Raw genomic sequence first — 23,730 nt, 5'->3', positions numbered from 1 at the left:
GTCCATAGGAAAGCTATCACAGCGATTCCCCCAGCTATCAATGTCTAGTATAACCAACTATAACATGTTGCTTTGCATGAATAACATATAATAACAAAAAATGTTCCCTTAAACTATTTTTCTCATAATCATGTTTGAAGGAAACTATCTTAAAAAAAAATCACCTATGGACATTCACACTTTCTTCTTTTGGTTTCAAGAAGAAATAGCAGGTTTCCATTTTTAAAAAGGTTACATGTCAGAGACTGCAATATATACTTCTGGGGAATGTCTGTCTTTGGTTTGTTTGGAAAAGAATTCAGTTGCAGACCTAATCCTAGAGCTATCCTTGTGCTAATAAAACTTAAATTTACTCAGTGACTTTTAGTTAGCAGCTATGCAGATCTGAGTGGTGTGGAACAATTTACACCCGAAGTAGAGAATATATTTTTTCTGTTGAAGAAAGATAAAAATGAAGATGGCTTACTCAATAATATTTGCATGCTAGTTCTCTAGGTGTAAAATGACCTGCTTATTTCTGTGAGTCACTTGTGCTTCAGGATAATACACAATGCAAAACATTGTGCTTCAGGTTAGAAACCTGCTGTGTTCAAGCAGAAGATGCTTGATTGGCAGAACTTGCCAAACACTGAGCAGCTCCCCACCACACTCTTCATTTGAAAGCAATTTCAGTGAAAAAAAAAAATCAGCAAGACCAAAATGAACTGTGTGAACCAATTTGGCTTGTGGTTATGTTGCAGTTAGAAAACTTCTTAGTTTTATTATGAAAAAAAAATCTTCCAAGAAAAATAACAAACACATTTCTAATTTTATACTTACAGAATTATTCCATTGGAAAAAATTATGTGAAGCCCAAGCACAGGTATTCAACAACAGCTGGAATCAAGCTTACCACAGAAGGCATTTAAGCTAAGAGGCTAGTGTCTGCAAAACTCATGTTTCTTTAATTTCCTTCAGGGAGAATGTTGTTAGTAAGAAGTGGGCCAGGATTCTCCTTACCCCCTGTTTTCTTACCCTATCTTTTCTTACGCTCTCTTTTCTGTGCTAAATTTAATTTGGATATAAGTTAAAGTGGATTTAATTTTCAGATTAAATCCACTGACAAAACAGAGGTGAATGTGTCTCCTGGAGCGTGCAAACACAACTGCTACGGTAAGGTGGTGATGTGGGAGGCCACGATCCAGCTTTCTGTGATGAATACTGTCAAATGCACTTAGCTTCTGCAAAGCACTGGGCACTCTACTCTGTCTGTAGTGCAATCTTTAAGAGACTTTCAGGATATTACCATAGGGTAGATATTGTTGGTTTTACTCCTTTTACAAATGGGTGAGGGAACTGATAAGCAATGCTAATAGACAGTTTGCCCATGGCCACACATAATGTCAGTGGCAAACTGGATAATGGACAAGGGAACTCCTGCCATCTGGCTTTGTTCTCAAACCACTGGGCCACACTGCCTCTCCCAGTGTAAGCAATACATCTTAAGTGAAAAGGAAAACTATGTGCAAAGCAGCCAGGAAGTTAATGAGTAATAATAAAAAGGCAGCTATGAAAATAATATTATTGAAATCAAAGCACCTGAATGAGGACTGGAAGAATAGTATTTTTGCTTTTAACATTTTCAGTTGTCAGGAGGGCACTAGTCTTCCTGAACTGCAGCAGCAGAAAGACTGTAAGTCCTTTACATGGAGTCAAATGTCTGGGCAGCCTGAGAGGTCTGGCCAGCCTGGTGGGGAAAATAACATCCTCTAAAGCAGGCAAATGAATGAACCTTAGAGAAGACCCTGACTGTCCTGGGAAGGGGCTTTACCCTTCCTATGATGGTGGTGAATTCAAGAGGAAAACAGAAGAAATGCAAAGTCAGTATCAGAAAAAAGGAACCAGACTGGGCCTTGCCTTGGCCTCTCCCTGTTGCTCTCAAGTTGCCTGGATGCCAGAGCTGAGAGTTGATCCACTGCAGTGCCACTGCATGTGCTGCGCCGTGTAATGGAAGAGGGGTTTAGGGAAGATAAGGCAAGGGGCCTGGCTGGGATGCAAAGCTCCCGCTTTAGCACAACACGGCCCCGTTTCTCTCTGCTTTCAGAACTTGATGTCCCATGTGCAGCCCAAGGCAGGAAATATGCTCTGCCTCAAAGGATGGTCATGCAGAAGCTGAGGTTGGGGAGCGGGGCACAGGACCAAGTGTCTGAGTCTCATATTGGCAGCATGAGACCTGCCATGCCTATACATGGTGGTCCTGCTATACTCAGTTTTCGTGCACTAAGTTGCGGCACAGTAAGGTGGAAAAACAAAGGCTCTTATTATCTCTTATTATCAGAGGTTGTTTCAGGTCCCACAGCTGCCTGGAAGAGAGCTATTAAGCCATGTTAACGCCAGCATTCTCACTTCTCACCTCCTGGGCCATGTGTCTCAGAAGCTGCAATAGAGAAATATGTGAGACCTCAAATTGCACTGTAAGGGACTTTCTCTGAGTGGACATACGAGCAAAACGGTGAGAAAGACACATGTGGATTTTGCATATGGATTAAGGCCTGAGAAAAAACCTCTGGGGTAGGGGAATAGTGTGGCTGATATGGGGTTAGACAGAACCAACTCACTGTACTCCTTAGTCGCATGGGTAATTTTAGTTAGTTTAGGAGATCGACAGCACAAAGAGGGATACAGCCTATCTATATGCACATTAGAATAGACAGTATTCTTTAACATTAATGAAAACAACATTTTCTGGTTTAGGTATGCTGAAATACAAGCTCTATTACAGTGAGTCAGACCTCTTGTATAATTCTCAGCAATAATTTCTTTCCTATGCTCTGTGAAGTACACACTTTCATGACCTTGAAAATCTACTTCATCAAAGGTACTCTTTCTTCATTAATGTTCTGGAGTAACTCCCCACATATTCCTGACACTTATTCTTTGGTCTAGTGCCTTGTCACATGTTGGTCTCCTTCAGACTTTGATTCTTGAAGACTTACAGATGTGTTTCAGTTTACACATGAGAGTGCTTCCATGAGAGTCTACTGGATCAAATTAAATTAATAGAATGTTTTTGCAGGATTGGCCCTTGCTCTGGGAGTTCTCTAAAGAAGAGAAGTGGGATGTTAATTGTTAGTACTATATAAATAATGACATGTACTGATATATTAGCCTGGTATTTGTGAGCATGTAAGAGAAAACTTACCCACAATGGTGTATAAGCACAATTTACTATCCAAAGTCACAATAAATTCACTTGCTGAGAATAAAAATTATAACTTCTACCTGTAAATGTATTTCCAGTTCTTTCTTAATGTTAAGCTTGTAACACATATCGACCCTATGGATGTAAGCTGAACAGAGATTTTCCATCAAGGAATGCCTTTTGTCTAATCAGACTGTTTAGATAGGAGACATGTTTTTTCTACGACAACCAGTCTCTGGTTTTGGTCAAATTAGTCAGGAAGTTAATTATATGGTGCATCATTAACTTTCACATACTGTCCCAATTTTAGTGGATTAGTTGTCCCACAACTTGGAGAAGCAGCTGCAAGTCTTGTTAGAAAGAAAAAAAGGAAGAGCCCATGTAGGATTCCAGATTATAGTACGAACATGCCAGAACATCCTAGTGTCTTTCTGAAAAAAATTGAACATACATGGATAAGAAATTACAATAAAAGGAAGATGTTTGCTTCCCATTAGGAATTATCCTTTTCAAGAGATGTCTGAAAATGATTTAAACACGAAACATACAGACTTTGATTTTGGCATCCTTTGGAAACAGTCCTTGTAGGCAGGCATGTGGGGAAAAAGAAAATACTTTTGAGTTTGGTGATATCAGATCAGAAAAATTCTTCATGCTGTAACGAAATTTTCTCCTGTGCCCAAGTAGCTTTTTGAAGAATAATTCTCAAACATATGTGAACTGCAGAAAAAAGGTCAAATAAACAGGAAGCAAAACAGTATCAAATGAATGTACTATTCATGCGAATGCACTAGACCTAGACACAATGCCTCCTAAACTGATGCTCCCTTTTTCATGAACACACTTAAACACAGTATCATCTCTGCTTCAAATAGTCTCTGAATTGCAGATTGCTGGAAAGTATGAGTATGCTGGCAAAATATTAGTATAAGCTTTTCCTATTCCCATACTGTTCTCTAGATGTCTGGGTTTGGTCATGTTTTGGTTGCAGGATCCTGGGCCAGCTGGAGTATTGAGTCCAACTGGTACAGCCATTCTTCTTTCCACATGTAATTAGCTCCAAAATGCAGTGTATCAGCATAGAGATAATTAAAAAATGACCTCCTTCAAGACTAAGAAGATATCTGCAACTGTTCAAATGGCAGTGAATAAAAGGGGGCAGTTTCTTATTGGTAACAATTATTTTGCCTGGCATACCTCTGTTATCCCTGTTTTTAAAGGATGCAGTGGGGACCTCCATTTTTTAGCATTGAGAGAAAGGGTTGTGTTGGACTTTGTCAGTAGGAGATAAGATGTTTGAGAGCTTCAAAGGTCTTCCTGTCTCTTGTGTTTTGGAACCTGCTGGTTGGGACTCCACAGGGACTCTGGGCTTCCTGTATTAGGGAAAGTTCAGGCTACTTTGCAGCCAGGAGAAAAACCCAAGGCATTCTGAAAGTAACCATCTGCCCTTTCAGAGGAAGGACAATAACCGTGCAGGCCAAATCTTGGCTGCCTGTTTACACAGGAAAATTATGGCTCCAAAAGTAGGCCATAAACCACTGGTATAATAGGTATGGTGCCTTACTTCATAGCGTGGAGACTCTGATAGCATGCAAGGCAGCTATTTCATCCCAAAGTGAAATTCAGAAGGGACTTTAGCTGTAAAGATTTAATGATGTGGAACTCTCAGTGAATAAGATAAGCAGGTACCATGATAATAGATGCTGTTACACATAAGAAGTACTAAGGATAGGGAATTCTTAAAAAGCCTCGTGGTTTAAAACTCAGCTCCCACTGACACCAGTAGCAGAACTCCAGCAGACTGGAAGGAAAGCAAAGTGCTTCCCCAAATCCCAGCCCAAAGAAAGCACTGCCATTTGATACTCCTCCCTGACAGCTCCCCTCATACGGTGATGCTGGTGCCACTGCAGGGGCAGTGTGGCTTCCTGCTCTGGGCAAAGGGAGTCTCAGGTGCTCAGGAGTTTCAAATTCTGATTCTGCCTCTCCTGCTACTATTTGGGATAACCGTTTTACAGTCAGTGTCTCAGTTATTCTATCTGCAAAATGGAGCTAAGATGAGAGACATGGCTTGTGAAACACTTAAGAGACCAATTTATAGGGAGTGCCAAATAAGAACTAGATATTATTACTATAAATAATATTATCTACAAGTCTATAGCAATGCCATATTACTGTAACACAGGACTTCTTTATATCCAAAATGATAAAACATAATTAGTTCTTTCATTGTTTTCTTTAAGGATACTTTTGCCAAACTTCTCAAGAGTTAAGCTTTCCAGAGTCTCTGCTATATTGATAACAAGATACAAAAGCCTGAATAAATAGTTTTCTTTCTATTCCCCCACACTAATTTTCTAAAACATGTACAGGATTGGGTGAGAAAAGAAGAGGTCAATTACATTTGCTGTTCCAGAAAGAGAGATTTTTCTCCCTGTGCTACATCCAGACTTTGCACAAGAGGTCATTGCTGGGCAAAAGAGACAGTTTTAAGCTAATTGTCTGAGTTCACAATGGAAAAGGTTTCAACAGGGAGAAGTGAGAAAACATCATTTGAGAATGAGCTAGCCAGCTCATTTCTAAGGATGGAACAGAGACTGACTGGGACAGCACAGTTGGGTTTCTGTTTTATTTTAGGGTCTTCTCTCTGTTTAAGTATTTGAGGTAATTGTAATGGTAGGTGTTTAACACAGCAGTGAGCCAGGTGCTGTAACAAGCAGTAAATTGCTAAAGTCACAAATTCTCCTTATCCTTTCAAGTTCTGGTGTCTGTGTGTGAAATCTCTCGTTCATGGTTACACAGTTTGACAGTCATCCTTTCTGTCGTACTAAAGAAACTACTATGAACTAGGTGGGGCTTCTCAGCTCCAAAGACTCAAGTCCAATGTCAGTTTATGTTTCTTACAAAAGGCTATAGGAAATTGAAGATGCTACTTATCTTACTGGTCTTATGGAAGAAAAACTCTAACTGGGAATTCAGTGCAGAGAATGAAAGGAGAATATGGCTTTCTGTGTCCAAAGAGCAGTGCTGAGATTGTTAGACTATGGTAAAGTAGAATCTTAATATCTTCCTCTCAGTCAATATTGAACAGAGCGCTATACTTTTAGCTCAACCAACCCATGCTGCCCCTCTCATCCTTTCCCCCCAACCCCTCAGCTAACTTTTCTTTAAAAAGATCTATGGCATATGTAATATTAGCAGTCCTTAGGACAGCACAGTCTCTGCATGTTATGACTCTCAGTAGTGAATTGAGAAGCATTGCAGGGAATTCTTGGAAGCACTTTCTTTGAATTTTGTCCCCCCTTTGAAAAAACATCAAGGTGGCTATCTAGCCTCAGATCTTCTATGAATATAAATAAATGATCTCCATGAGAAACAGACATCTTTGTGGCTTCTAAAAATACTGGTTTTTAAATATCTAAAAAAATGAACATAAGGACCATGAAGCATCCCTCATCCTGTAGATTTGGCTGCTGGGGTGCAGCCAAGGGCTGTCGCCCTTCCTTTGCTGACCATGGGGAGAGTGCTCCCATGCAGTCTGTGGGGAGGCCTCAGCCACGGCAGACCCCCTGCCTGTGGGGGCTGCTCTAAGCTGAGGCTCTGCTGCTTGGCCCCTGCCTGAGCTACAGTCTCTGCCACCTCGCAGCCATGCCTGTGCCTGGCCAGGGACTCCGTCCCATGAGCTGACTTTCTGGCTTGACCTAGGAGCTGCCCGGTGCTATGGACCTGTCCAGCCATCACTGGGCTATGCCTGACCCTGGTTACCCTCACCAGGCCTGACCCGGACCCTGACTCGCATTCCCAGCTGGACCTCGGACCTGCCTCATCACCACAGCCATGCCTGGCCATCGGGACTCTGCCATCCCTGGGCCGGCCCTGCTCTCCTTGCTTGGATAGCGTGGGATGGGCCCTGACTGGTGAGGCCCCTGCACTGCCGGCTGTGCTATCCCCCAGGCTCCCTGTTCTGCTCCCTGATGATGAACCACAGATATTGCACCTTCCTTCACCAAGAGGACAAAGATTATTAAAAAACAAAACAAAACAAAACAACCTTATGTGAAAATCCTGCGGTGATAACATTTCCATCTCCAGGTAATTTTCTTTTTTTCCAAAAATTTTCACAAGGAAGAAAAAATAAACCCTTGATAAAATCCAAGGAATATTTTCAGATTATAACTTTCACAAATAAAATACAGACGCATCTATTTATAACTATTTCAATAACTGGGATGCCTACTTCAGCATCGCAGAGTTATTAACATGTAGAGAGGGAAGCTTCTTTTTAAAATCCTGGTAAGACATCAGCATCTTTTCACTTAATATTTAGATAGGATGTATTGAAATTATGTAGCTGGATAAAGACAAGGCTTGTTAGAACAAGTCGATAATGTTCAACAGGTAGAGATAAAAGAGAGCGGGCCAGATAATGGCTGTTCAGAAAAATGACTGATCTCCTAATTTGATACACTTCTAAAGGGGAGAGTTTTCAGAACTTGCAGAGCTATATATCCTCTGAAAATCAGGTTCATTTAGGGTGCTCTCCCTTCCTGCCAGACTGAGAGACTCAACATCAGTAGAAATTTTTCTGAAAAGTTCGCTTGGTGTGTTTTCTATCACAGAGCCCAGCAGTCTGGTTTAGAGCTCTGTGATGTCTCTAAGGAATCCACTCCTCAATTTAGTAGGCTTTTAATTTGTCTGCAGATGTCAGACTAGAGCAAGAAGGACATAACACCTTCGCCCCCTGGGAAGAAGCCATTTTGCTATCACTCAGCACACAGAACTAGCAGAGAAGCCAGTGTAAATGCTGCTGCAAAACACATGGCAGGAGAGAGCCCACAAACAGGCTAAGGTAAAAATTTGTGTTATTCCTAAGACATGCCCCAACACAAAAATTTATTATTCCTTTAACTTTGGAGATACAAACTGGAATATATTGGAAACTCTGACCAACTCTGAAATGCTGCTCTACTAACAACTGTGAGACAAAAAACCAACCACCTCTTTATTAAATGATTAAGATCATTCTTTGCTGGAATAGTAGAGGCCAAAGAAAAACAGTCAGAAAGGTTGACTTCCAGAAACACTAGCAAAAGCATATAGCATTTAGAAGCTGGTCTGCATTAAAAACTTGGAAATAAAAGTACTGTTTTGAACCAAGCACTGCTTTTCCCAAGCTTTTGACAGACATGACCGGCTTATTATTGCAGCGTAGCTATCAGTTAAAGGCTTCAAAAAAACTGTTTTATCTAACAGATTCTACAGCCAAGTTTCACAGGAAACAAAAACAGATATAGATGGGTCTTCTAAATAATGGACATTGGGTTGAGCGTATCTCAGGTCAGCCGTTGTTTGGTAACATCTCCCAGGGAGCGGCTGAATATTTATCCATTTGTAAGAGACTGCCTGCGTGTCTCACTCTAGCTGATGTGGAAATGCACAGCTCTTCCATCTGTGGGTGGATTACTGTCAGAGACTGAGGAGCTGTCAGTTAACATATAGGGCCCCTTGACTTTGCCTGATGTAATGAAGGGAGAGCTTTGCTGGCAACTTGGCATCCCCCTCTGATGATTTGGATTCACGTCTTCATACCGGTGGGCAAACCTCCCATGCTTCTGTTTTGAGTTTAGAAACCTATAAGAATATTTTGAATTGGTGAACTTTTTCTTCCTGCAATTTAAGCACGTTTGTTTGCCTTTCCCTCAAGGGAGGTTCAATGTGAACTGAAACATGTTCTTTTTCTAACTAAGCAGAAACGTATTCCTGGTAGTGCTGAACGAAGAACATGCCTAAAAGGCAGGCAGGTACAAGTGGTCCTTTTGTACACGCACAGTCTGTGCACACACACAAACACACGCTCTGTAGGCTCCTCCAGGTTGACCACAGACAGAGTGGAGAATGGCAGGAGGAAAAAGAATGAAAATTTGGATAGCTGCTCGCTTATTGTATGAAATTTGAGTAGGAAGGCTATACAGGGTATTTATACTGGGGAATTTCAGTTCCCTTAACCTGCTCTTGCCTCCCCATTCCTGCACTGAATTTGGTTCTTCTCTCCCTTCTCTGCTTGTTTGCTTCACGTGCTTGAAGTATTTCTTATTTGGTCTCACATCCATCAGGTGACCTCTTTATAACAACACGATAAGTGTTAAGAATTGCATGTAAATCTCTACGTGCTGCATTGCATGTAGGTAGCATTTACTAATACTTTAAACATGTTGAAAGGAAGGCTATGCTGGAGCCAGCTTCCATGTCTTGGCTGGTGCATATAGAACATTTCACTCCATTTATCTTCTATTTCTGTTTCTCCAACATGAAATATAAACCCAGTAACTTTAACAACCTGTTTTAAAGGCTCATCTCTGAGAGTCCATAACACACCTACAGAGTGGGACTGTTCTATGGGGAAGCAGGAATGCTGAAGGAGCCCTGATGGTGACAGTGGATGGTAAATTTCTACAGCTGAACTATAATATAAATTCAGGAAAGTTAAACGCAGCTTTGTCCTGTTTTTGCAGAGCTACCTCATCACAAAACAAGGAAACAATAGCCTAAATTCTCGGCTCTGATACACACGGCTTTGAAGGCTGTGCTCAGTTCCACATGTTCAACGATCAAAAAGACTTCAGAGAAGCAAAAAATGACTGGGAAGAGCAATATCCAGAGGAAAATGAAAGTGATTGATTGCATCTAAGCTGTTGAAAGACTGAGATAAACCACAGTTCATCACATAGATTGCATAGGGCAGAAATATTTAAACACGAAGAAGGGGGAGAGGTATTTTAATATAGTATGTGAGAATTAGGAGTAACAGGAAAAAAGATAAGAGGAGAAAACTTAGGCTGGCATTATGGAAAATTTCGTGAGATTGAGCTCTCTCTGCTGCTTAATAATTAGTTCGACAAATGTAGTGGTGGAAACCTTGTCATCTGGAACATTTAATATGAGACAAGGAAAAGCACTAGCAGTATGCAGTAGGGAATGTTCTTCCATTGCTAGGAGATGGAATGAGTCATCCATTAGGATTTCCATCTATGTTATTTTTATTGGCAAAGTGCTGGAAAAATTACAGTGGAAGGCAGACGCTGATGCTTTATTTTCATGAAAAAGAAAAAAGTTAGGCACAACATTAGCCAATGAGAGACAGTAGTCATCTTTGTGATATAAATGACTGTGAACTCAGTCTATGGTAACATGGTGGAATATTCTGTGTCACTGTAAAGGACATTTTTGAGGACAAATTTTACTATTATAATTTTATTGCTATCTATTCTTAAAGATTTCAGATTTTATAAGCCTTCATATGCTGATACTTCATAATCTATTAACAAAAGAGCAGCATATTCTCAGAATCTGAGAATGATTTAGGTTGGAAGGGGCCTCTGGAGGTCATCTAGTGCATGCAGATCCATCTTTGAAGTTAGAGCAGGTTGCTCAGGATCATATCCGGCCAAATCTAGAATATCTCCAAGGATGGAGATTTTACTACGTTTCTGGTCATCTTACTCCAGTGTTTATCTCCTTCACTGTGAATTTCTTTTTTTGGCATCTAATCAAGACCTTCCTTTGCCATCTCTATTCTCCTGTACCATTAAGATGCCCCTTGAAATAACAACAAAACTACAGTAATTATAAAGTAAACATTACAACACAATAATGACAGATTAAGAAGGCACACTTTAAAAATTAGCAAGTCTATAGGAGAATCTGTCTTCTTCCAAGATCTTTTAGCCATTCTAAGAATAAGACTGCCTACCTTCTGTCTGATTATAAATCTGTAAGTGTATGTGATACTTCTCTCCGTCTAATAGATTTCTCTGAAACTAAGCACATATGAGTGAATCAAAAACCCAAAGTAACATACCAGTGAACAGACCTTTGAACTTTATTCATCTGGTAACATATATACAAATATTAAGTGAAATATGTAGAAAAAATGGTTTACTTAATGTTCCTGTGAAGGCAGATAGTGTGAGATGGTGTGACAATCAGGTAACAAGGTACATCGATTTTCAAGTTACATTGATTGATTACAATAAAAAAATGAAATGAGACAGAAACTGTACACTAAAGAGTGGTAATGATTATAAAATTTCCAACTGAGAAAAGTCCTATTTCTTGGCGACCTAGCCTCAGTTATATTGGTCTGTGGACAACTTAAACACTGAGAAGCACCCAGACAAATGTCAATATTTGAAGTGAGGGAACAACAGGCATTTTGGACAGCAAGCACATTTTCTTTGGATCAACCACCTTTTAGGTTAGTATTGTCTTGGAAGAAACTTCAACAATATGTGTTTTAAGTGAGTGTGTACGTGTTAGGATAGGAGGACAGGTCTGTCAGAAGGATCATCCAGGAGTTTAGAACAAGTGCTGATCTTTTCTACGCTCTGAAAACAGAGACATGTCCTAAAAATAGACTCTTCAATTTTTTTCCATGCTGTTTCTGTGGTTGTTCTGCCAAGTTTGTACTGAAATATTGGAAATATTGTGTTGATTCTTTCTAAAATGTCCCATCACATTTTTATGTGAGCTGTTGTATTCACAACAGGTTTTGAAAGCCTTGATGGAGCCTTACTCTGGTTAAAGCATAAATTTCCCTTCAGTATCCATGACTATGCCTCAAGCCTTTCCAGGGATGCAGCTTACGTATTACTGCTCTCATTGTAGTTTACAACGAGACAATCACAAGGACTAGGACAGATAATTGTCTCAGGGATCCTTACAGGGGTGCTCGCACAGAACAGCCATGGGATAAGTATATGGAGATATCATGCTCGAAAAGTCTTTGTCATTCTAATAAGAAGAAAAGGGGCGTTCATATGAATCTCTGTACTGACTCTCCCAAGATTCGGAAAGGAACCTAAACTAGATGGATTCAGTGACTGAATTCAGTCTCTGTTATTATCAGTCTGTGGGTTACATAAAACTTTCACTGTCTCATGACTCTGCATGTAGTCAAACATGAATATTATGCTATATAGAATTCTGCATGCAATTTTCTGTTGGATATTATTACCATCTTGTCTGTCAGCTTGAACACCTGCTGTTTGGGGAAACAACTGCCAGTTCTGACATCTGAATGCAATCTGGAAAATTATAACCATGCATCACTCAAAACATCCTTTTCAAAGACACAGTCCAAGCATCATAATTTCCTTGGTTAGTCGCCTGTTAGTATCATTTGTACTAAGATGTCGGAGATAAGTAGAAAAAGTTTCCCTATGCACAGCCATATATACTAACTCTTAGACCATATAGAAAGCCATTATAATTAAAAGGAAAAATAATATCCAATTTTTGGAACTTCTATATGATTAAAGAGGAAGGACCAAAAAAGTCCTGCTTTATAGGATATTTTGTCCATGTGCTGTATATGGCAGAGAAATAGCTTGATTGCTTTTGTATTAAGCATTTAATTAAAATCTTCAATGAAAAGTCACAAAAAATGTTTTGCAATATTTGCCCAGGTCTATATGAAAAGATCCTCAAATTTATTTTTGTAATTTTAACCAATTTCAGATTTTTTTCCAAGTTTTTTTTCCTCTTGAAGACCAAATGGAGGACCTGAACCCATTGATTTTAATAGGCTTTGGGATCAATACTTAACTAAAGACACTAAAATAATGTTATCCATCTTGATAGTAGGACTCAGAAGCATGAATATGCTGAACGGGGGTAACCAAAACAGCTTTAGCATCCACTTTAGAAGTGTGCATCATTCTCCTGCATCATGTGACATGGCAACAGAGCTGAACAGCCTTCTCTTTCAACCCAACAGAGCAGGACTTTGCTTGTGAATTCTTCTACCTTGTCCAAAAAACATCCCAGTCTCACAAAGCCTATGTGTTTCTGCCAAGTTAAGGGAGACAGTTCTGTACAGTGATGAGGTGGATAAGGTTTAGAGTGTCAAAGTTATAGAGTGACTAGATAAAACTGTCATCTTTGTAAACATGAAAATAAAAAGCTCATGTTCTTAATAAAGTAAATAGTTACTAAGTAAAAATTAATTACTACTTAAAAGTATTAAGTAAAAAGCTGCCTGTTCTTATACTGTAGGGAAGTTTTGGTGGACAGAAGTCATCCACCTTGGTTGAAGTTTTAAAATATTTTCCATGCTGGTTTTAAGACCTCATTATCTGTACTTCATTGTTGCAGTGCTGTCCAACTTGTTAAATACAGACTTAAAAGACAATACTACTGAAGCATTTGTCAAATCTTCCCTCACAGCAAAGTGAAGTTGGGTGAATTAAGAGCAGGAGAAAGACTATAAGTGATTCAAACTGTGGGTTTCTAGTCCCAAAGTCACTACTGAACAAATGGCTCAGGAAGTATTAGAGCAACCTATGCTGCTGAAGGTCCTTTCTTTCCACTGGCACCCATAGCATGGCAATCCACTAAAGGGGAAGTCTCCTCCTTTCCTTTTTTCCTCTTGTTGACATATACATTCAGATAATTTTGAAAGTTCAAATCAAAAAGCTAAAGTCTCTAGACTACAAGCCAGAGCTTCATGAGGTCTGCAAACAAGGAACCACTGCACTAGAAAAAATTATTCAGTAGTTTTTTGGTACTATTAATCAGCACAGCCATAAAAGACAGATGATGCACTGTAGCTGAAGATGGAAAAATTAGGTTTGGTTCTCTGGGCCCCTGGTATGTGGCTGGGTACTCGGATTATATTGACATTGAGTTAATTTACCTTAAGTGAATGAATATCCTAAATAGCAACTCAACATCCTAACTTAGGTGACTACATCTTGAATCCTTTGCGTCCTGGGCAAATTGAACATTGATGTCATTCTAATGAAACTAATGGCACCAATTATCTGGGGTGGCTGTTGGCCCACTGATTCGACTGGATTTGATCCAGAATGTCTGAAAATGGAGTTTTTAAAAAAACATTTATTTTAGGATAGACATCATTAGGTCACACAGTAAAACTAAAAATTAGCACCCACACATCTCTGCAATAAAAAACAAAGAGATCTTACTTGCAAGCCATCTCACTGTAAGAAAAACTTCCAGCCAGAAAAGACAGGAAATACTTGACCAAAAAGATATATCTTGCACTGATATATCTGGAGGCTGGCAGCCTCCTTCCAAGTGGAATCAGTTCCGTTGCCCAGAACTTTCAGCTACTCAGAAGGGAATATCTAATCATCAGGAGTGAGCAAAGTCAATTTAACATGTACTGTAAAAAGTAATAATCACCAACTATGATTAAAAATTAAATTCAGAAGGTTTTAATACTATCTATAGTGTCTCCCAGCTGCCTTGTACGCTGCCTGGTACACTGAAACCTCTCCGACATTTCATGGAAGGATGTTTTCTCTTGTCTGTATTGAATAAAATTCTCATCAATTAAAAAAAAAAAATCTTTTTCTGAAAATATTCTGCCTGAGGGGCATTTCTTTACATAAACCATGGATTTCACAGAAGCAGAGTCCAGAGCAATAATCTCCCACCCTCCTTAACCAGAGAATTTTTATGCTTTCACCAAGACTGGGGGACAGGCTCAGTAAATTGACTTCACTATATTTTTCAAACATTGCATGAAAAAAAAAAATATCCAGGAGGACAGGTTAAATGTTAGTTGTCAAATAAAAGAGAAACAAGATAATAAAATACCTCAGACTAAACATTTACACAGTCTGCTTGGGCTGTAGTCTACGGAAGTTTGGGTTCTCTGGATTGCTGGTGGAGTCTTAAGTTATAGCAAAAGTGTTTGGCTGAACTGCCAACAGCACCAGTTTACCCCGGAGGCTGCAGGCATCCTTCCATCACTGCAAGATTTGTCTGAACAAACAGAAAAAAATGTGGAAAAGAAGCTGAAGAATGTCAATGCAGCAAAGGGAGAATGAAGTTTGCCTTTGTGCTAGCTGGACACCAGTACAGCATATTTCCCATCACACCTAATACCCAGACTGTATTGCTGAGCAACATGCTTTTTCTGTGAAATGCATGCTCATCTGCTAAACAGTCTGGTCCGAGACAACTGGTTTTGGAGGCCATTATAGCTATCAGAAAGGTCTAATATGTGTCAAAGGGGTATATTACTCCTTCACTTATTAGCTGAAAGGACAGCAAAATAATTTCAACAGGATAGGGTATCCACATGAATTTCATGCCAGCTGATTTTCAGGAGGACTGAACAAAATCAGGGACTTAAAAACCCCATACACTCTACTGCATACTGAAAGCTAGCTCTAGGCTTCCCAACAGTATACATACTAAACCAAATATTGTTGTTCTAATGATTAAGCGGGGGGACCCAAAGCACCAGATTCCTTTTCTCCCCTCAGCCTAGCTGTGGCAAAATTCAACTTTGCATCAGCAGTAAAGCAGTTGCCCCTTTTACCCTTCGTCCTCCGCCAGCTCTGAACGTGTTCCTCCAGCTTCCAGAGACAATGCCAACCCAGAGGACAGGAGGATGGGAGAGATTAACTATAGGGGTCATCTATATTCTTCCCAACAGGGTGCCTACGGGTCTCTCCCCTGAGAGCAAAGGCAGGTGGGGACTGGAAGTGGGAGGCAGGCAGGCAGCCCCCCTCAGTCCCAGGCACCCTTGCCTGGGGCTGTGCAGTCAGGGCCTTAGTGCCCTGAGTTGCTCAGGGAAAACAGTGCTGGGAGTACTGCTGATCCAGACCAAGGTCAAGATGGATTTCTAACTCAGGGGTCTCTTATCTTAACCCAAAGCCTAGATTTTCCTGTATTTGTCATCATCTAGCTGCCATTAACATCTTGCTTTGTCAATGCATAAGCCTTCTCTGTGCTTTGGAACAGACCAAGTGATCAAAAGGGCCTGTGAGCTGCATGTTCATACAGGAGCTGGCACCACGGGGCTCTGCTCTGGTGGCTGCTAAGCCTTGCCACAATAATGCAATGCCAAGAAGCAGATAAAAAAGAACTGCCAGGCAAAGCTTGACAATGCAGTTGGGCCTACATATTCCAAACCCCGATATTACCTTGCTGAAAAATGAAAACGATGCTAACTCCCATGAACCCACTGGGCAAATGGGAGGCTGAATAGAGAGCTGTTTATTTTCCCAAGAGGAACTGCAGGAAAATCAGAGAAAATACATAAGAGAAGAGAGGCAAAGCAGCGTTTACTGAGAGGTGCCTTAAAGCTCGAGGCCTTTATACAAATAGCTCTCAATTAAACTGCAGGTGGTGGGATACCTCATCTTCAGTACAGAACACTATTTTCTTAAACACTTTCTGTCTTTTCCTGCCTAAGATATTTCAAAATGATATATTTTGTATTGATTTGGTCTTTTTCCAGGATTGCTACTCTTTCACACTGAGTAAACAGACACCTGTAATTTAAAAAAATTAAAAACCTCTTAGTATCTGATATGTTTGCCCCACTGCACTCTCTAGCTAAGCAATGGGAACTTCAGTGGGTATCTGGATGAGATATTTCTGAAAAAGTATCAAACCACAGCAGAAACTGTTGCAGTGATTCAGCAAGTAGCCTTTAGCTTTCCAAATCAATGGGGCCAATGGGCAGTAGACTGTGCCCTGATGTTTGTCATGCTTTCTTCTGGAGGAAACACAGGAACATCCTGGTATTTACATTTCTGTAAGTCTCACTACTTCTAGTACTGTGGAATGTTTCGTCACCTCCCGAGGAGCTGCTGAGTGTAAAATGGTGTCAACTGAGATGTCATCCAAAGCACTGTTGGGAACACTAGAAACAGAACTTAATTCTCTAATAAGACATACCAAGTTTTATCCATGCTTCCCACTTTCTAAGATGTGCCCAAAATACATACCTGTTGCTGCTTTAAGAACTGGACAAAATCATCACAAACTGCTGCGTGCCCCACTGGCACGAAGTGAGTTTCACATCCCTCTTTCTGTGGACCAAGCATTAGCAGGAATAACAGTGCTGACCTATTCAAAGTGCTCCTTGGTTTGAACTTGATGGACCTTCTGCATGTCCATTTCTCTTTCTGAGTAGCTGGGTATTTATTTTGCATAAAATAGCTTTTCCTGGTAAAAATATTTATAATTTCCTAATTATGGGTGCAATGCAAAAGAAAATCCTGGTGTTTCACATTTGGTCAAACATTCCAGTTGCTTTTATCCTTTTATTGCACACTAAACATTCTTAACAATGAGATGAATGTAAGATCAAAAGATTGTTCAGCCACCCAATAATTCTTGTTATTAGTATGAGTCTTAAATATGGTGTGTACTGACCCACATCCAATTTTATATTCTTACATTCCTCCTAAATTTTCATTTACATATACATATTCCTTCTGTCCTCTCCTAACCCATTCTGAAGTGTTTCTATTTGCCATTTTATAGCTGCTGTGTTTCACCTCAGAATGGGCTGCATTTCAGTTCTGGCTGATCATTACATTAAGTTTACCAGTCTCTGAAGCATTATGGGAAAAAAGATATTCAAAGGAATAAAAGTTACTATTACTATTCTTGGTAAGCAGAGTTTTCATGACATTTTAACTGGAATCACACTATAAAAAAGACTGGGAGATTTAAAAGTTTAATGAAGCCCATACATCGTTTCTCCCCACATTGAAAAGAATGGAACCATTCATTTTATTAGCATGTTTGCTGCCTCTGTACATCACACCCAGGAGATGAACAGTTGCAGCTAAGAAAGGTGGTGGCTACTGAAAAGTAAGTTGCTCTTTAAAACCTGACATCCCTGCTGAATTAGCAGTTGGGTTTTCATGGTGACAGCTTGAGAGTCTTCAGCTGCAGCAGCAGCTCAAATATATGCATAGATAGCCCCAAAAGCAAGATGCTGAAGAGGTCAAAACATAATCAAAATGAGCCGAATTTAGCATGGAAGAGCCAAAAAGGTTTGGCAAAAGAACCTGCACTTTTCCCATCTCTCTGCTGCTCTAATGTTCACCACACATTCTACTTTGAGGACAGATTGCAGCAAAGACTGTTTTCAAAGAGTTGACACTAGTGCCCTAAAAGGAGTTACCTGGGGAAAATTTAGATGGCACACACGCTAGTGAATATATTGGTATATCCAAAGCTATTGCCACTGGACAGCTGACCTCCTGATACTAGAAGTACTAATTCCCTTTGCCCCACCAAATAAATATACTTGACAGTTTAAACTGATACCTGCTTTGGATCATATTGGGCATTAAAAGCAAAGCCATTTTCAGAATCAATCTATAGTCTGTATCAAGCCGTCCAGTTTACATCCCTTTTCAGCCAGTGCTGCCTGCTACTCATTGACTCCCCCTTCTGGAGGCAGATGACAGTTGTGTTTTACCTCCTCAGGCAGTGAATTTCCTGCTTCTGTTTTCCAGCAGCATATTGGCACTGGTAAACCTAGCACTAACCACATGTGGGTACTTTAGTACTCTGAAAACTTGCACTTCGTTAGTCAGACCTAAGGAAGGTATGGGAAATCAGCTGGCCTGCATCTGTCACCCATCAAACTCCTCAGTAATCACCAGGTAAGCCTGTGCTCATGTTAGGCTGAATCTTGCACTTCACTTATGTCTCCAAACAATCAGAAACAACCTTAGCAGCCCTCGGGTAATCAGCTTAATAATTACTTTCTCACTGGAAACGTACAAGCCATTTTAGTGGAGCTGGCTACCTCCAGCACAAAGTCAGTGGATAGTAAGAGCAAATGACAGAAGCACGAATGAGTAGCAGGTGGTGCTCTAACAGATGCCACTGGCTTCTTTGTATGCAGTTAAACTGTTGTGGTTTTGATGCTAACATCCTCTTTGCCATCTAATGAAATCAAATCAATCCATCAAATCTCAACTTTCAATTCAATCAAAACAAATATTAGTTCCTAAGCTAAATCTTCCTTATAGGTGTCTGGTGTCATTTGGGAAATAGTAACTAGTAGCCTAATAAACAGTGGTCTCGCGGATTTGGGAGAAGCAATACAGTTTTACAAGCCAATAAAGAAAAAACAGCAGCCCTACTACTTGTTTTACAGGATATAGCAGTAGGAATTAAAACAAGTCACATGTGAACTTCAAAACAACTAAAAGATCTTTAGTTTTGGAGATGTGCTGCCTTTCTGAAGCTGCTCAAACTTTTTGGCCAGGGAAAAAGTTGAAGCTTCCTGAAGCTTCCAACAAACTGCAACCTCAGTATTTCTGCAAAGACATCCACACTCAGGCTCTCGGAGGACCCTGGTTTCTCCAGTCTAGAATATCCTTCTCAGTCTGTAAAGATTACATCTATGAACAAGCTTCAAACTTCTTCCTGCCTGAACTATGTTGCCTCATATTAAATGTTTCCTGAACAGGAAGGGTAATCTTTTCAGTAAGAATGAATTCACTTCACTCATACAAGCCCCATCATTTCAGGAAAAAAAAAATCCATAGGGTTTCCAGCTCTCTAATATTATTAATTTCCTAGCTGTCACTTTCTTGAGCCACCACTCCCTTTGTAGTGCTCTAATTCAAGAGGCAGGGAAATCTGAAATTAAGAAAGTCATGATTGTGTGAACGGACATTTATGGGGTCACCATTATAACTTTCCAGACCATTGTAGATAAGCACTTTTTCTACATATGCTGAAGCCAAGTCATCGCTGCAGCTGAACACATTTGGAACTTAATTCAGTTTTCTTCTAGCAAGCCTAGAAACTGACAAAACCTGATTTTTTTTTTTGCCTGGTTTCCTAAGGAAATGAGACTTGTAAAATTGTGCTGTCTATGAGTCTGGCTGCCCAGCTTAACCACTCGCGTTTTGTGATCGATTTCAACCAAATCTGAAAGAGAGGTAGATAATGAAGTTCCTACAACTGATGGCAAACTGCTTGCTGGCTAGAAGAGTGAGCCTGAGAGAACGCACAGCTCAAGTCCTAATTTGACTAGCCAGCTTGCCAAAGAGTACATCCATAACTCACTGGGAAGTCCTATACCCTAGACTGGTCACAGCCCTGCTGCCTCTTACGCAAGGGAAATGCCAGGAATAACATGGGCAGAGCTAAGGTTATTGTGGGGAATTTTACCTGATAATGAATGCAAATGCGCAGAAAAGCTGCTCAAGAAACATTTACTAACTGTGAAGTCCTTATTAAGGGAGTAGTTCAGAGCTGAAAGTTGAGCACCAGTATACTTTTCCCCCAGTATACTTTTCTCCTTCTGCTGATCTCTCCCCTTCCCTCCACGCTGGGTCTAATTTTGGATCATGAAGTAGGACATTGTATGGATTGGGATTAAAGAAACACAGGTGAAATTGTAATGTGCAGAGCCCCCTGGCAAAAACACTTGGTGAAAATTTGCTCGTTTTGATTTCTTTGCTAGTCTTATTTCATTAGTACCTCTGTTTGTAAAAGAAGAAAGAACAAAACGGCTTTGGTACTATGTAAATATCATTATTTTTTGCAAATTTACATGCATCTTTATGGATAAGACATAAACCCCAAATCTCTAGCATACTGTAGGGTAGGCTCACACAGCAAAGTCCCATATGAGCTAGATAAAACATGCTACATCATGCTGTTAGGGATTTTATAGCCCTAATGTGCTGGACAGATGCCAGTTTGGATAACTCTATTATGTCACCATACCCTTATTCTTAGCTTAAAATTCATTCTTCAATTTTAGTTCCCAAGTGCTGTGTAATATTGCACTGCTCATGTTTAGGTGCATTTGAGTGCTGGGTGAAGCAATCCTACATGTATTATCAGCTCTGTCAGGAAAGAAAGTATAAGCACAACCAGATGGTGACACTATGCGATACAGTCCAGAGCTTTGTGTTAATGTGCCTTTATCAGACCCTTGTCTTTATTTTGCTCAGTATTTTAAACATTTCCAATCTTCAAGTAATTTTCAAAGATCTCCATTCAAAACCAACTTCAAAGCAGTATGACATAAAATTTTGCCGCCTGTTCCTCCTCCTTTGTCTTCACAAGAAACACACACACTTGTCCAAGGAGAAAGAGAATATCTACTCCTGATGAGTCCGATCAGTTAAAGATCCAATACTTTATGCCCATTCATAGCACTGTCCAATGGAGCAGGCAGCATTCTAGCATGCCACAGTAGGAGAGATGCTTCTTTTTCTTCCTTAAATGATACCACACTTTAAAATCACTGCCTCAAAATTTATGCAGGCAAGCAAAAGAACATTTCAAACGAGATGAAAGAAAACCTATCAGTTACACTTTCCTCTTGTCTCTCAAACATCAGTAAAATGCGTTCATGGTTCTAAGGCAGCTGCCTTTACAGATGGAGACATATTTTAAAAAGACTGACCTTAGTGATTTCAAAGTGCTGTCATTTCAAAGCATTTTTTTCCCCTATAAACCATTTGAAAGAAACTGAAGAACAGTGGTTTGGTACACCCTGCATTTGGGATCGGTCACCTGTGTAAAACTCACTTGATTTTCTGGACATCCTTACAGGAATGGCCTCCATTTAGGACAGGATCATTGCAAATTTTGTGTATATAGTGGAGATTTTCCTAGATACTATTCTTAAAAGTGGTGTGAACAACACAGGCTAAGAAAGAACCACTGAGAATCCGGATGACCCTAAGACCTAATTTTCTAAAATAACATGTTCTCCAGACTGTACCCATGGTAGAGCTGCATGAAAGACTGTTACAAATAGTGAGCCTGGCAAATATTGCTGCTTTTTTTGTTTGCAAGTTATTTGCAGAAAGGATGCCATCTTCCTGAATTCACTCAAAAATGACAGAGTCTCAGTCTGTCGTTTGTTTGAATCACCATCTATTGCAAATTTACATTTTAGTTGTTTGGACAGAGCATTATGGTCATGTGATAAACCTAAAAATCCTACAGTTGGGGTCCTGGCTACAACTTCTAAATTCACTTCCTGTGAATAATTTGCTCTTTGAAAACTTTTTTTTTTTAAAGTTCATTTACTATGATATTCCTGGCAAGTGGGCCCAAAATGGACTGAGTATTTTTAAAAACGAATAGCTTTAAAAGTTCCACTGACCTTTGCAGACTTTTTATAAGATATTTTCTAGAATTAGTCTGACTAGCAGTACTTAAGCTTACAGGTTATGTCTACTGCCTTCACATCTGTGTGACTGTTCATAAACACTGGTAGGTCTGATAGGTTCCCTTGCTCTGAAGCCTTCTGAAAAAGTATAATCTAAATGAGTTGTCCAAGGAGCTGCATTGCCTATTTCCAGAAATGGAATTGGATATGAGCAGTTAGAGTCACTGCAGAAATACTAAGCAGGCCATGGCGATTCCAATTTAAAATATGGAAGTATGGGAAGAAATTGTATTTCATGCCCAGGGAGGCTGAGGATTCTCCATTCCTGGGGACATTTGAAATTTGACTGGATGATGCCATGAGCAAACTAAAATGACTTCAGGATTGGCCCTGCTTTCAGTGGGGTTTGGACAGGGTGACCTCCTTCCAACCCAAATTATTCTGTTATGCTTTGATTTTACATCTTCTCTCCATACACATAAACCTGCAAACTTCAGGGGAGAAGAGAGACTCTTCTATCAAACTAATATTTCAGGTCATCAAATTATTGAGACTTTTTTCCATTGTGTGAAAGAATAGTGTATTTATTTTTCTACTATGTTCAGGATAGTTCCCCTGGAAAAATATTTTAGATACATATGTATATATGCATGCACAAAGGAAGTTTGCATCAGACCACCTTGCTATGCACAACTCAGAGAAGCAACTGTGCTCCTCTGAGACAATACTGTGAAGAGAAAGATATATTTTGGTTTTTGAGCAGTGCCTGGGGAGAATATTCTGGGGATTAGACTTCTGGCTATTGAATTCTTTATGGGAGGAGACTAGACCAAATCCTAAGGTGAGGTAGGTCAAAGGAATATAAAGGCCACTTCTTCAGCAGAGGTTAAAAAACAAAAAACAACAAAACTGTCCTGCCTCCCATACATCAATGATGGCAATCCCAGGCAGCCACAGGAAAAAAAAGTACTGTTTAGTAGCACTTGACACATTTCAAAACACTTGCTAAAAGCCTTGGTTCTCATCAGCATACATTTATAATGACTCATAATCTCTGTCTTGTCCCTTTTTTATAAACTAGACTTTTTCTTTGAAGAGTTATTATCACTTTTAATTGTCATAATACATTTACAATATTTGCTAGTCTTATTTAGTGACCTGCTTAAAAATATATACACAAGCCAGAACTAATGAAAAATCCAACTGAAATATAAATAGGAATATGGGTTTTCAGAAATTTCTTCCATTATTTATAGAAAATAGTTCTGTATGCATCTGGTCAGAACAAGACAGCGCTGGTGGTCTTGGACTCCCCATCACCTACCTCAAAGTATAAATAATAACAAAAGAAACTGATAAGCACCTATTCACAAAGAAATGGCTTATGTATGAGCTCAGAAACAAACAGAGTTGTGGCAGATGGCTTGCACATTTCCAAGGAAGCACAATGTGCAACTGCAATTTGGAAAGGCCTGCATGGGACTGGATGAGGGCTGATGCGTGCAAAGCAGTGAGGGGAAGGGATTCAGACAACATCACATTATCTCTGACTTCCCTGGTGGTGGTAGCATGTGTGTGGTATTCAGTGGAATATCAGCCATCAGGGCCACAAAGCTTT

Source organism: Apteryx rowi, unplaced genomic scaffold (assembly GCF_003343035.1).
Source record: "Apteryx rowi isolate R43461 unplaced genomic scaffold, aptRow1 scaffold_439, whole genome shotgun sequence".
Taxonomy (NCBI): Eukaryota; Metazoa; Chordata; class Aves; order Apterygiformes; family Apterygidae; genus Apteryx; species Apteryx rowi.
Note: the sequence above shows the minus strand (reverse complement) of the source record.